Source organism: Dromaius novaehollandiae, chromosome 1 (assembly GCF_036370855.1).
Source record: "Dromaius novaehollandiae isolate bDroNov1 chromosome 1, bDroNov1.hap1, whole genome shotgun sequence".
NCBI lineage: Eukaryota > Metazoa > Chordata > Aves > Casuariiformes > Dromaiidae > Dromaius > Dromaius novaehollandiae.
Genome location: NC_088098.1, coordinates 75,388,823 through 75,404,306, shown reverse-complemented (window position 1 = coordinate 75,404,306; position 15,484 = coordinate 75,388,823). Strand labels below are relative to the sequence as shown.

Here is a 15,484-nt window from a genome sequence, read left to right as displayed (position 1 = left end):
GAAACTCACTGTCTGCATTTGTGTCTTTCACCGATAAGGTACAAGAGTGATTTTTTTGAGCTAGATAACCTAACTCGCTATAGAACTCATCATGACATTTGAATATGCGATACATCTGTCCATTCTGAAGGAGTCCTGAAACACTTTACAGTTGTAAGCCTTGTTCCTGTCAAGGCTTACACATGTGCTTAATTTTATATTCACAGGGTTGTCCCGCCGAGCCATGAAGTTAAATATGAAACCACACCTAAATTCCCAGGTAGAATCATCCAATTCTGAATGGGAAAATATCAAAATGCAAATTTTATTGCATTTATTTGAGTACTTGCCAGGTTTTCTGCCCCCAACGTTGCTGGGAAAAAGCTATGTTGGTCATTAGGCACATCTGTTCTCAACTACTAGTAATCTATTGCTCCCTACCAGAGTGTGGCCATTATATGTGCAAATGCAGAAAAATAGTTTAGACAGGAAGGGAAGAATATAATAGTTAATATATAGTTAATCCTTGCAGGAATTTTACACAGACAAATATAATCATCTAATTTTTCATCAGCCCTCTGTTTCAAAAAAAAAATGCCAGAGAATTTTTAACACCACAAGAGATCAGGCCCTCTGCTGCATCTCTGAAAATGCAACATCAAAATGTAGTACATGCATAATCATGCACCACCATCTATTTTGAGTATGAATTATATCCTAAAGGCATTTGGTATCTCCAGAGGAACTGGATTTTGGGTTAGCAAGAGATTGCATTGTTTTGTTCTACAACAAAGACATTGATTCTTGTGAGCTTTTGGGAGTTGGTTTGTGATGTTTGGATTGTATTATCAGGATAATACACCATATGGGTTAGTTATCAGATCCTTCATGAAGCTTTTTTAACAAAAAAGCAAAAGGGGTGATTTTCTTACTCTTGTACTTATGTAAGGCAGAAAGAATGCTGTGGATTTTTTTTTTCCCTGGGTAAGGGGAAGTTTTGAAGCTTAACAAACAAGATGCTTAAGAGGGATCTAAAGTATACTTTAAGACATGGCATTAAGGTACTATTTTATAATACCTTTTTTGTGAAAGCTTTCAAAACATTCTCTGCTATTTGTTAAAGTTACTTACTGAACAAATATGTGTGACATTCACCCACTGCATCTATTTTTTTCTTTAAAATAAAGACAGTACAGCATTCTGTAAGTACTTTTTAGAATACATGAGAAGTCACAATAAAAGCAATCAACTTGGAAAACACTAACCACCACAGAAGGAGCCTTATGACAACCTAGTTTGAATAGCATGAACTGTAATTTTGCAGTTTCTGGGGGTCTGTGGGGTGGGCTTCCCCACACAGAGAGACAGCTTGTGTCTCATGGTCAAATTTTCAAAATAAGTAAGATTTCTGTTGACCCTCCAAATGGGTGGCCAACTCATCACAAAGAATTGTCTGTTGACTGAGTAGATTTGTGACAGGGGTGAGTGGTCCTACTTACGGACTGAACCCATGACCTTCTAATCCTATCTCATAGGTAGTGCCTGCTAGATTGTTCAATGGTCATTAGACCTGGGTGAACAATTTGGAGGAAAAATTGAGCCAATCTGGGGATTAAAGATCCAAAGAACCCAAAACCCAACTCTCAAACTTATTTTTGGTTTTCAGTTTCTGCATAATTCTGTATTTCAGTGATGTGCTTTCCTGTGCTGTAAGTTTGCTTTGCCGTGACAGTAAACTCATTCTGGATTCTCTAGGCTAAGCTTGGAAAGCTCAAGGACACAGCACAAGTGCTTTGTCTCTGAACTGGTGAAACTGGGGTTTAAGGATTCACTTTGATGCAATAATGTAATGGTAATCCAATAAAATCAGGCAGTTTGATTTTTTCTAGGGACGAAATGCTTGGAAGTTGAATTAAAAAATGTAAACACTTGCTTAATTCTAGAGCTGTTTGCTTACAGTGGCATCAGAGAAAAAGTTTTATACCATATTCTGTAGAAAATCCATGAATTATAGCACTTTCAGAAGAATCTAATGATTTGGATGCTTAAATCTAACTCCACGGGCCCCCTGAGCATATAGACTAGCTTAGAAATTAAACAAAGAGAGACTGCTTTTCAGCCTGAAATTCAAAGACACTTTTCTACCAATACATGTCATTCCTTACAACAAAAACAGACTTTTCTTTGACTTTGTTTTGAGACACAAGAGAAAGTCCCAGTAAGGCTGGAAGTGATGCTACCTCATTTCTCTTAACCATTTGACAAATCTCCAATTAGAGCAATTCTGATCTGCAGTTATTCTAATTCTCTGATGTGCCATGAAAGCAAAGCACATCAAGCCTACTTTTGCTATGACTTACTGGGAAACTCTTTTCCTCCACTGTAATTCTAGATATTCAATACTGCAGTAAAAATTACTTTAGATTTATTCAGTATTGGTGGGAGCCAGCATAGGCAGTATTTCTTAGGCTCTTAAAATAGATGTTTTTAATACATGACCTTTTGGATTTTAAGTATCTAGCAAGGATATTTTTACTTGCCAGAGGTTATCCTGTTTCAGACAGTAAAGGCTTTAATGTAAATATCAGACATAATCTATGCAAATTGTGTTTCTACACTTTTTTACCACACTTCACCTCCATCTGCCCCACATTTTCAAAATCAGAGGCTGCAACTCCCCTTATTTGCAAATCAAAGGAGTTGCTCATAACCAGATGATAATTGCACAACTGCTACTGTTCCATTAATGAGGCAGTGAGACACAAGTTCAAAGAGTCAAAATATTTTTGCAGGGTCAGTTTTACACAGCTACAAGACAGCCTCAACACTGGCTCTGTGCAAGAACTGGCAAAGTCAGAAGCAAGAGAAACTCACAGTAAAATATAGAATAAATAGGCATTTTTCTTCAGGTCTCAACTCTCTCTCCTCCCTTCACAGATACCTGTTTCCAGATTTGGCACTTTTTTGCTTTGTTTTCCTCTTAGACTGCTTACAGATGAGGCAGAACTAGAACAAATCCAGCGGGAGCAGTGTTGTTGCCTTTTCTGCTACATGCCATTTTGGACTTTGATATGAAGGAAGGATGACTATTTTGGGATTTAGTTTGGGATGTGGCATAGGTGAGTGAGGAATGGTAAGCGTGTGATAGATAAGAAATCCATTGGTCCCAGCTGTAGCTGGGTATAAGGTCACTGCCTAAATTAGAGCTAGCGGGCAGCCCAGGAGGAGTGGGTAGCTGCTAGCATCCAGAATGGCACGAAATGTACACAGTAGCAGAATCAGTCATCTTATTTTTGTAGCCCAGTAGGAGGTGGGGAGTGTATTTCTTTCAGTGCCAATCATGGTATTCAGTTTAGCTTTTTATGCAAGGAAGACATAGACCAGGGAACATTAAGAAGAGCTATAAAAAGAATCAGAGATCTGACAGAAAAGTTGACTGAGTTTTGAATGAGTTTGAGGAAAAGTTGAATGTTTGTTCTGGAGAAGATTTATCATAAATGCAAAAGATGGTGCCAGATGTCAGTGGACAAAGTATTCTCTGTCTTCATGGGGTGTCAGAACAGAAGTATTGACTTTAATTGTGCTAAATTTAGGTTAGAGTGTAAGGGAAAACTGGTGTTTTAATGGACAGTAAAGTCCAGGAACAGATTGTTTAGGGAAGTTGTGGTGGGATCCCCATTACAAGTAGTTTTTGTAAGGAGTGCTAAACAAACATCTGTCAGCAGTGAGAAAGGTATAGTTGATCCTGCCTCAGGGAAGGTGGATGGACTACTAACCTCTTAAGGTCACTTTCTGTCCTATTTACTTGTTTCTGTTGTTAATCATATACTGTCCCCTTGCCATTCAGAAAGGTGTGATTACCACATTGCTTTCTTACAAAACCCTCTCTGGGGAATGCATCTCATTCAGTCTCCAGCGTTTGTGGTCGTGTAACATCCTAGCGGAAGCCTTTCACTGTAAGCATACAGGAGCCAGTTCTGCACACTGCTGAACATACTTATCGCAGGCCAACACAGTGCGTTGGCATGTGCTTAGCTTAAAGATCCTTTGATATACGTGTTCTGCTGATACACTTAAAGATAAGCATACGCTCTGGTTTAACAGGGTTGGCTCTACACCTTATGCAATGGGATGTCACATCCTCCAGATACCCACTGGGGGAAAGTAAGAATGCAGGTTACAGATTTCGAATCTCAGTTCCTGTCCATGACTGTCCTTGGCTATAATCACGTCCATTTTTAACTAACCTCGCTTTCTGCATTACATGGTTACAAAGTCCTATGCCTTGTGGTACAGAGAGTGACAGTGCCACGGTGCCAGAGCTGGGCCCAGAATCCAGGTGTCCTGACACTGCATCCAAAGCCACATCATCCAGAAAAAAACTACCTTCCAGTACCCATGTCACATCACTGTGAAATTCAGTGACACTGATAATTGAATAATTGATACATTAAAATTGATAATTGAATAGTGACATTAGATAATGGAAAAGTAACATGGAGTTTAATGATACTTAAATCATAGGGTTTTATATAAAGCCAATAAAGTTTTGCAGACTTCAGTATAATCTAAGATGTTATTTTTAAAGTTTTTCTTCTGTAGGATGGTTAAACATAATTCAAACAGAAATGTTACATTTTTCTATTGAATTCTACTGCATTTAAGGGTAAACTGGTTAAAAAAAACTAATCAGGGGTAAAAGAATGATAGTACTGGGAAAAAACATATGGAATATTTCTGTTAACCAGGAAGGATTTTCTAAGAGTGTAAGGCTGTCAGGAGATGAAGACTAGCGTGTGGCTCAGAGATTACAGTTCTGCCAGTCACTCTGGTTCCTCACCAGGATTTTTCGGCATTACTTACCCTGCCCTGAGTGCTTACGGACTGACACTGCATGTGCCACACCATCTGGGTATATACCCAGTAGATGACATTTGCCACATTTTTATGTAGCTGTTCTAGTACCATCTCTGCTGGCTCAGCTGTGAATCCCAAATGATTATCATCACTTACCTCTTCAAATACATTCACCCTTTGGATCACATGGTTAGAAAAGGATCTCTTTAAATTATCAGTTACAAAGAGAATCAAAGAAAAAGGCATGCAAAATACAGCATTAAAAGAGGAAAACTACACATAGAAGCCCATAGCCAAACAGCATCTTCAGTATAAAAACAGGAAGAAGCTGAAGTGGAATGAATATATACCATAAGAAAAAAGCATAAACTATTTTCCTGAGGGATCAGAACTTCACTTTGCATGATAACCGAAAGACAGTGGGAGCTTTGCTAGATGCAGAGAATGCAGGCCTACTCCATGAAAGCAGTAAGCAGTTTCACTTACGGTTAGTTATGATGTTGCAGAAGATTGCAAATGATTTTGTCACTCGGAAATAAAGATCACCAAACACACTGAAAACAAAAGGCAAGATCAGTTAGTGCACAAATAGGCTATTAAGAAAACATTTATTTTTTACAAGGGCAATTTAGTTGAATATTTTCTCAAAAATATGTTCTAAATCATTTTTTATCCTTGTTTTTTACCTTTTGTTAAAACTGTACGAAGACTACTTAATGCAGTGTTTCTGTGCTCTGTAGTTCTTAGGTACCTGCTTTAGTGCAAAGCTTCTATGTCTTAGCTACATTTGAGGATTTAATGTTTATTATTCTTTATGTAGGGGATGTATTCTGATACATTTGCTTTGGCTGACTCACAGTTTAACAGCAAATTTCCCATGAAACAAATAGGACTTCATGAGCAGGAAAGCACGAAGGGCGGAAACATGCACCTGGCATACTGAAACCAGTGACAGGTCACTTGCGTTCAATACGCTTGTCCTAACAGCATTTCCCTTCCTTAAACCTAGGCTTTGCAAGATATTATCGGAACTGTGCTGGTTGAAAGGGACTTTCATGGCACCTCTGTTTCAGCAGTGTGCTTACATTGCAGCCACCTAGTGAGCTCATTTAAAGCCATAGCAAAAAATTCATGGTTGCAAAACCTGTCCAGGGAGCAGGACAAGCACCCAGGCAATCAGCCCATGCTGAGCTCCATTCTGGAGTGGCTACACTGCAACTTCTGAAAGGTCATTTGAAGCTAGTTTGGGGATGTCTACCTGACGCTGAGGTCACAGCGGGATGATGATGCAGAAGTACCCTGGTCTGAGAGGCAGGTTAGCTGTGTAAGTACGCTGTACATTTGTGACACCAGGAACAGGAGGGAAGCTGCATCTGCCACTTCGTTTAAAATTAAAGAGAGGCTATTCTGCTGTTTAAGCAAGCTTGTGCCTGCATAATTATGAACTCTCTTTTCGGTTGTGCTGACCTGCCACTGAGTAACATGTGATATGGTGTTTTACATACTGGTGTTTTACATACCTGACGGTACTAACCAGGGAATTTGGAGGGTCTTCTCAAGCAATAGAAAAATATCAGAAAGGGACAAAATAGCTTGATTCTAAAACCGGAGTGCCGAGGAGAGACTGCAACGCAACTACTTGTTTGAAAAAGGGCAAAGAATACCTGCCTTCATACCCAGCTAGGTAAATGGTTTATGCTTCAGGGACTTCATGTTTGTTTCCTAGTTTTTTCCATATCTTGGAAACAATGTAAGTGTCTTCCCTGTAAATGAGTAGTGAACACTAGAGCTAGTAAAATTTGAGTGAAGGAGGGGAGATGAAGAAAGAGAAGTGGGCCAATGACCAGGAAAAAGCGCAGGGACCAAGGCTCTGCAACCAAATTGGGAATATGCCAAGAAGCCAGTGATCCTCTGGGTACATTTGGGCACTGGTAGGGAACTGTCCAGTCCTTGCACCTTTCCTTACACCCTCCGTATTTATAGAAGAGAGACTGCTCTTCCCCTGGTTGTGCTGTGATCTCAAAGGTTAATAAACTGTTCAGAAAAATCAAGAGAAGACCTTATGCTCTTCATCCTCTCTGCTGACAGACAACAATCTTGCCTTAAATGGGATGATTAGGACAGAAGTGCACAGCAGTGCACTTTTTGAGCACTGTATTTTGAGCAATACATCCATTTCAGTAGTAGAAATATGCCACTAAGTAAACCTGCCAGCATAAAGCATATGGAGCTCTTGTTCTCATTTTATTGCTAACGTTATACAATCTGATACTCCGATATTTCATGGCAGTAACAAAGGTTTACCACCAAATAAAAAGAAGAAATAAATCATGACTCAGAGTTTCTTGGTGTATTCAGTGTATAAAAAAATTAATATCACTGACAAAAGGCATGTAATTTTTTTCCTTCTGCCACTAATTCAAGACTTCTGTCTTTAAGAGTCATATTGGTGTCAGGCAGACAGCCTGATTTGTGGCCATATATCAGTGCAGAAATAGCAACCTCCCGTGGTCATTTAGTCCAAATTACATGTTGTATGTGAGGTCAGTATGGCCTCTTCACTTTGCTTACATGAAAGCACCTCTTAGACTACTTTTTATGCCTTCCCAGTTGTAGCTTAAAGCCACATACATGCATCTTCACACTTTACAGATGCTGCAACGTAGTTTTAAAATTAACATAAAATAGTAAGATTTCCAACAGAATGGCTCATTTGGTGTAAATCAGCAAAAGTTCACTGAATTCAATCCCACTGACTGCCCAGATCTTGGCTAACAAAAAGGAATTCCCACCTGAACCACCACAGCAGTAAAGCCAGATTATTTCCTTTTGGAAAGCAGACATCTTCATTTTCTGTACATCCATTATTAGATACATTCCTCTTTCACTTCACATATCATGTCCATGGAAGTCCTATGCATACAAAGTCAAAAAATGAAGCTATATCCTATACATACCTGTTAAATGGAAAATATAACAAAAGGATATATTTTTAATAGGTTCCACCAACAGTCCATCTTTAATATCTAAAAAGCACAGATGCATACCCGCTATTGATTAAATGATATTTTAGGGTGAACTAGCCAAATGGAATACACGTTTCTGCCCAGCAAAACCGTACCAGGCTTGAGAGCCACACCATGACTGGGTGCCGTTTCCTCAGATCTCACAAATTAAGGAGGGCATAGTCTAGCCAGTTCTTGGACTGTGCCTGAAGGACTTCACCTTTATCTTCCCCTTTTAACTTTCTCACAAGGGAGAGCAGTCTGACAAACTTTGGACAAAGCCAAACATACACTCCAGTTATGTGTAATTAAGACTTGGAGCTGATAAAGTTTGGAAAACGTCCATATTCATGCATATGTAATGGAAAGAATTCATTCTTTCATGTTTGTTGTATGAAAAATACAACAAAAGCAGGGTATTTTACATCCTGAAGTGTGAAATTTTTATTTTCCCCTAATACTGAATTGTTTTGTGTAGACACATGTGCCGCTTATTTCTTCCAGCCATTTCAATATCTCAAAGTTGGATTCCCCCACAGTGGAAACGCAATATCTCACCAGTGTTATTCAGCAAGGTAATTTGCTTTCTTCTGTGGTGAATCCCTATTCAGCAAACAACTCCTTAACTTCCTGTTAGATATCAGCATGATTCTTTGTAGTGATAAAGGAAAGGAGAAATGGGCGGAAGGAAATAATAACACTAAACAAAAATAACAAATGCAAGTGCTCAGAGTGCACCTTGGCATTCAGGAATGGACATTTTTGTTACTGATGATGGAAGTTGCTCAGTACTTTGCAGGCGTGATAGCACATAACAGAGGTGTCTGGATGCCTGCAGAACTGAAATGGTAGGTCCTGTTAACAGTGTATGTATATAGTCATAAGAAAAAAACTGTATGAAGCAGAAGTATTTCAGTTTGATTTCTAAATCTGATAAGGTCTGGGGTTTTCAAAAGAATCAGCTAGTTCTGTATCAACACCATTTTTCATTATATTTAGTAAGATAAGTTCAATTACCTCATGTGCTTCACCATCTCCATCACTGCAAAGACCAAAGTAGGAATAATCCAGCCTTTCACAATTTGCCTTGTGCGTTCCAGGACAGCTGTTGCCTTCTCTGCAGCTTCTGACACAGGCCACAGATTGCTAAGACCTATCAGTTTACTCGGGTTTAGCAAATCAAATGCTTTTTGAAACCCAAATTGCTTTGGAATCAGTGTTTCCCACACTTCAGATTTTATAACATCCTATTTTAATTTTATGATTTTTGTATATACAAGATGTGAATGTTTTCTGACATCTAACAAGAATGCCCCTAAAATAATGTGAGTATAGACAAAAAAGAAAGAGCTATTTATATAGGAGTTTGTCATGCAAATTCAGAATGCCCTCTGTAAGAGAATATCTAAATGTCCAGTTCTGCAGTGATCTATATGATAGGAGATATACATACCTGTGAGGCATTTCTGTCTTCCATGAGTCTTCTCTTGCTGTAAACATTTTCTTATAGCCATCAATGTGGAGGAATGGCTTCTAAATTAGTACATGATCACCAAAGATTACTATCTCATTGAGATTATCAGGACTTCATATCAGAAGGGCCTGCTTTGAATCAAGTCTTCATGCTGGTCTGTTCTAAACATGACTGAAAAAAAAAAGAGAAATAAACTCATTACTTTTTTATTTTAAATAATTTTAAATAATTCTTTTGGAGAAACATTAACACTCATAGGATAAGACCTGTTGGCTCTTGCAGATGAAACCGGTGGCTAACATGTCCTGAAAAAACTCTATAAATTGGCCTCATATATAATGAGATAGTAGCCTGAAAGGAGCTGAATGTAAGTAAACTGCAGATGTAACATGTTTCCAAAATATCCGGTCACATAGCAAGTGCTGCCTCACTGAAGGATAATTAAAAATTATTTTAGCAGACCAGCCATGGATCAAATTAGCTATGGATTACTTTACAATCAGACTGGAATGTCATTTTGGGAATAATTCTCGAGGACATCCTGCCAGAAATACTTCTCAGTCATAGATGTTCTTGCTTTCTCTTGCTCTGGCATGATGAGTAAGACTTAACTAAAGGCCAGTGCCAAGCACTAATGGTATCTATGACATCTAGTGAGTAGGAGAGTCAATTTTTGTCTCTAACCACTCCCATCCCTCCTATCTTGGCATAATAACACTTAGATCAGGATTAGCTCAGGAGCTAATTGAGCTTCTGCTATCTCGCTTTAATGTAATGTAATGCAGTAATGGGGCTTTTACCCTGTCTGTTTTGGCTAACAGCATTCACACCTGGACTGCTTCTTCTGACGCGCTGTGTAAGCTTTCTTTTTGGTAACAGATTCAGCAGAAAACAAGTGGGGTAAACGCAACATTGGAAGGCACTGCATAAAAGTGTCATCTCCAAGCAGTTGAAAGCGCTGGGACCTGAGCCTACCCCTTGCCAGCGCCTGTGCTTGCTGCTGTGGTGCAGGCTGTGAGCTCAGGCCCTCGGCTCAGCACCTAAGCCACAGCGCTGCCTGCACTGCGACCTGGGGACACCTCTCTGCTATGCAGTTTCTGCCCTCCTTTCTCTGGAAGTCTAATCATTTTCTGCTGGCTTCATAGCAGCAATTTTGTGCCTCTCAGCTGGCAGATAGGAAAGGGCATGAATCCAAGGCTTTTTTACAGTCTTCCCCACCATGGTCCCATACAAGGATGTAATGTGGATCCTTGTTCTCAGTCCTCCCTAGAGCATTTATTTAGTCGAGGGCCCAGTGCGCCCTTGGGTGAGCCATCCCTCAAGCTCACCTATCCTACCACTTCCATTCTTGAGCATGCCATCAATCACACTATGTAATCTAGATGGCTTTTTCTCATGTCCTCCAAGAAATCTCCTCCTGCCATTTAATGCGAATGATTGCGTTGCTACCAGTGGCCCATGAGTCCAAAGACTCAGCTTGGAGCTCCAGCAGAGATCAGTGCACCACAGGGCAGTACTGAGCAGGCTTATTTGATTTCCATTTCAATAACACATGCACTGAACAATGATTTCTTAAAGCCTGCTGCGGAAAACAAAATTGAAAGCATAAACATATGCAGATGGAATTCAGAGCCGGGGAAGCTTCTGCCAATTTCTGCAACTTATGCATGCTCAAAATATTTACTTAGGAATCCTTAATTAAATAAACCATTCAGTAGTGGTGTACTGTTTCAGATGTGTCACAATGTCACCACAAAATATGTCAGTGGTTGCTTTTAACAAAGATTCCATTATAGAGCTTTTTATCAGACACTCTGGGGTAAGTTTTCAGAACAGTGCACAGAGATTTAAGCCGTGCAGCTCCTCTTCTGCTAATGGGATTCGTGTGGCTAAATTCCTTCATTCCACGCTGAAAACGAACCCCTACCCAACAGCAACTTAAGGTGCATATCGAGTAGCACAGCTAGGGGTGACATCACGGTAACCCTAAGTGCGCTTATTCAAAGGACTTACAGTAAGGCTGTCTCGGCGGCTTGGGGGGAAATGTGTACTGCACTGCTTTGTGGCCAGGAATACAAATTAGCAAGGGTGTTGGAGAAGAAGGTGTAGCTCCTGATGCCGCCCATGGGCTGTAATAAAATGTTATTTGTGCAAGGAGCAAACACAAATTGAGATGAATTTTCAGGGCAGATGTTTTTTAAAATGAACTGAATTAAGTGCTTCGTCTGAACGAAATGAGTGGATAGTTTAACATCTCTTTCCCACATCTCTTTTTGTTAAATAATTGTCAGAACCAAATTTTAAGGTCTTTGGAGAAATCTCAGTGCACACCTGTGTCTGTATTGGAGCTTGGGGAGAATTGTGAAGACTGGTTAGCTACTACCATTTATACATAAATATTTACTTCTATTTGATCATTTTGCCAAAATTCAGGTTCTTCTGAAAGAAAACATAAGAATTCTCCTCAAATAGTGCATGTGGTGGTACAACTATCCATCACAGGGTTTTATTTTATTTCTTTATATTTTCTGCTTGTCGAAAGGTTTTAAGTGCTTCCAAAACATACTGTTTAAGTGACTACCATTCTATATGTGATATTCATCTGAAGTTGCAAGGGCATAATAATATTTGAAATCAATGAAATGACTGATTTGAAATCAGTTAAACAAACACATATGTTTGTAAATGCAAAATAAGGCCTCAAGAGATCTATTTATGAATTAGAAGTACATTTCTCTTCTGACAAGTGATACTGCATTAAATTTTGTGTTATTAAAATTCACACGATTTTTAGGCCTCAATGTTTAATTTTTGAAGAATTTTTAGAGATATTTCAACTTTATGAATTGCTTAGAATATACAACTATTCACGTTATTGTGATCTTTCAAGTTTTCCAGATAATTTTGTAAAAAGGAAAGCTAGAGCTGTGTAGCTCCCAGAGAGAACACACAACCATAATGGGGAATACAATTTGAAGGAGAATTTTCACTTTTTGCAACAATAGTCATCTGCCTTTGTACACTTAAAAAAAACAAGCATTATTTCAGATAATTAGCTGGAACCTTGTCTCCTACTGCCACAAATTTTTGTTTATATCCAGACTATGACTGCAGAAGTAGTTATTTTTTCAAAGAATGATAAACTTGGCAGTTCAGCATTGCGATGCAGAAGCCAGGCCTTCCAAAATATCACTGCTTGCATTTGGTTTGTTGTAAGTTTGAATTGCAAGGTCCTATCCAAACCCAGATTCAGATCTTCAGGGTTTTTTTTTTATTTTGATTCAACTGTTTATAGCTCAGTTTCAGTGCTGGCATTTCCCTTGGATTAATGATGGATGATTAAGGGAAGTAAAGACTCTTCATAAGGTAGCCACTACCATTACTTACTTTGGAAGTGCAGCATGGTCCTACTAATACTGTTTGACTGGATAACTCACGTGGATGACCCAGTGTACAATTCCAAAATGTGCTCAGGCTATCGCAGTGTGGTCTGGTCACAATTACAGTAAACTGCACCAGAAATCTTAACAAAACACTGCACTCAGGATTTCCTTGTGATAAGAATCAAGGGAATTTGCACCACAAAGAAAGATTAGATGGGAGAAGATGCCAAAATGTGGTGTGCGGATCTGTCTTTTGACAGTTATAAAGCAAAGCATTCTCCATCCAGAAACAAATGTAACCTTCAACCTGCCAAGGGCCAGGAGCGCAGCACAACCCGTCAGAATGTGTGACAGACGCTCAAACTGAGGGACGCCGCAAGAAATAGCAGAGAGGAAGCTTGAAATGCTGCTGGGTGCATTTCTTTAATATAAATAAAGTTTTTCCAAAACCTCAGTTTCATGATTCAGCATTTCTATTGGCACCAAAATTATAGTAACAATTTAAAAATAGGCTAAACAAGTCCGAGGGAATATGCTGGTAAGTTCAGACCAAAGAGGAGGAAGTCCCTGGAATAGTAGTAGCAATAAAAGTAATAAATAGTAGTAATAAAAAAAATGAGCCCCCCCCCCTTCCCCAAGTAATTATAGTTTAATGCTTTTAATAGGAAATATCTTAAAGCTCTTTGCAAACAAGCAGTAATTACAATATCCTCACAATACCTTCTGAGGCAGATATGATCACACTTATTTTATGGATGAATAAACTGACGCACTGTATTAAAATACTTTGACCAAGGCCTGCTGGAAAAACAATGGGCGACCAAAGAATACACTCTTTAACCCAATTATTAGACAGTAGCAACGGGCATGGAAGAAGCAACCAAACTGAAAATTATACATGGAGTAGCTACTGTAGCCAACTCTTCCCTGTTTTCCTTTGTTTTGTAAGTCACGAGTGTTTGCTGTCCAACTGGAGATATAGTTAGTGGGAACTGCTGTGGCTCAGCAGTTTTTAGAAAAAATGATGTCTAAAAGTTATCTCAAACTGGTCGCTAAAGACGAGAAACACTCAGAGCCACAGTCCTGTTACTGGCTAATGACAGACAGCCACCAAAAGTGGCCTCAGCAAGTCACTGGCGATCTGGCACCCAGCAGACCAGACTTGGGTACCACTTCTTGTGTACACCTACAGAACATTGACTCCAGTTATGAACATTTGTACATGTCCATTCCTGAGGACCCAACCCCAGGTTCCCTCAGGCTTAGGTTTTCTAGACAGGTTGGTGACTGAAGCAGTGCACCACAAGGGGTCCTCTGCTGCAAGGCTGGAGCTGGGGAGGTCCCACAGGCTGACTCATACAACTGCAGCAGGCCTGGGAGCTTGCTCCATCCCAGAGATGCAGTCAAAGCCACCAGGAGGGCACTGGTAAGAGAAGGGACACAGCCAGGAGAGCTGCTCCATATGCTGAGTCGATGACATAGCCTGGGATTTTGCTGCCAGGAAGCCCTGGCTGCTCTAGAAAAAGACTAAAAATTCATCCTTTTTCTCAGCTGATCCACTTTCTGTGTTTATGTAGAAACATTCTGACAGACATAATATAACTGGTCTGTATTCGTTCCGGACTCCATCAATCAGAAAAACTGTTGACTAAATTGTAATTACAGAGTCCCATGTCATCCTAACTTCTTCAGGTTATACTTGCATTTACTGACTGCATTTATTGCATTTATTGACTTCGCTGTTAACTAAATGTGGGAGGGCTGCTCCTGCATCATTTGAAACCCATCAGATTGCAAGGGTAACACTGATGGCAAGGAGGAGGAGGGCACGGTACTACGAAGAGTTGTTTTATTCCTGGCGGTGGTGATATGTGAGCCCAAAGAACACAGCTTGACATTCAAGTCCTGGGATGAATTTGCAGAGCTAGTAGTTAAAAACTTACTTTTCCTTGAAAGCCCAGTGAATTTGCTTGGGAATCATTAGGACAAATAAGCGTGGAACCTAACAATGTTATTTACAGCAGAGCATTTCACTTTCGGAGCACAACTGCATTTGCGAGTTGCCCTCGCTGCTGCCTCCCTGTAAACGGAATCCCCTCTGTGAACTCTTCTACAGTCTGTTTGTTATCCATTATGTATAGTGTGTAACTGCATTACTAATTTAGTTTGCTGAGAATTCAAACTATAATGTTTTCTTAGTCACTGAGAGAGGCATCCAGCTCCTGCTCTTTATATGAAAAGGTGCAATGCTGTAGGATATTATGCGGATGGATATACTCATATTCTGTGCAAAATATCTTTCTCTCATCATCACTTGAAAAACATAAAAGCAGCGGACCTGGGTACTAGAAGGATTCAAAAAAGGATCCTGGCATTTTAAAGTGATCGAAGAGTGTATGTTTCTGAATACAGTGCATCAGTTCTAAAGGAAACATTTTTCTCCTCCTCACTTTTTACTGCAACATTTTGAGAATGTGCATCCCGTATTTGGTGGAGACTCCCTGACTCACAGAGGGAAAAGCTCCATGAACTATGAAATAAAACAACATTCATACTTTTCAGTATTGAGAAGAGCCTGACTTTTAAAAAATCAAATATTGATATTTTTCCCTATGATTTTCACTTTCTTGGAAAGTCCTGATTTAAAGACATCATCATTTAAATATTTTATACTGTTATTTAAGTAGAGGTGGGCCAGAAACAAAACCTTAGCTCAAAACCTGCATGAATCTTGGTGACTCATTGGTTCCAATTTATACTCCAACTTTGTTCCTCAGTACCCAGAG

General features: G+C 39.5%; 1 protein-coding gene and 1 long non-coding RNA gene across 3 annotated transcripts in view; one reads left to right on the top strand and one right to left on the bottom strand.

Moving 5' to 3' along the window:
• LOC135329189 (uncharacterized) overlaps window positions 1–7,791 on the bottom strand; it is a 34,548-nt gene extending 26,757 nt beyond the window's left edge. Inside the window, exons 1-2 of the long non-coding RNA XR_010390541.1 lie at window positions 7,629–7,791; window positions 5,323–5,390 (exon numbers count right to left, since the gene is read on the bottom strand). This is a non-coding gene — a long non-coding RNA (uncharacterized LOC135329189). The remainder of the gene's footprint in view (window positions 1–5,322; window positions 5,391–7,628) is intronic.
• The window catches only part of WNT7B (Wnt family member 7B), a 96,408-nt gene that overhangs the window by 37,414 nt on the left and 43,510 nt on the right, over window positions 1–15,484 (top strand). The gene's annotated exons all lie outside the window — the stretch shown is intronic.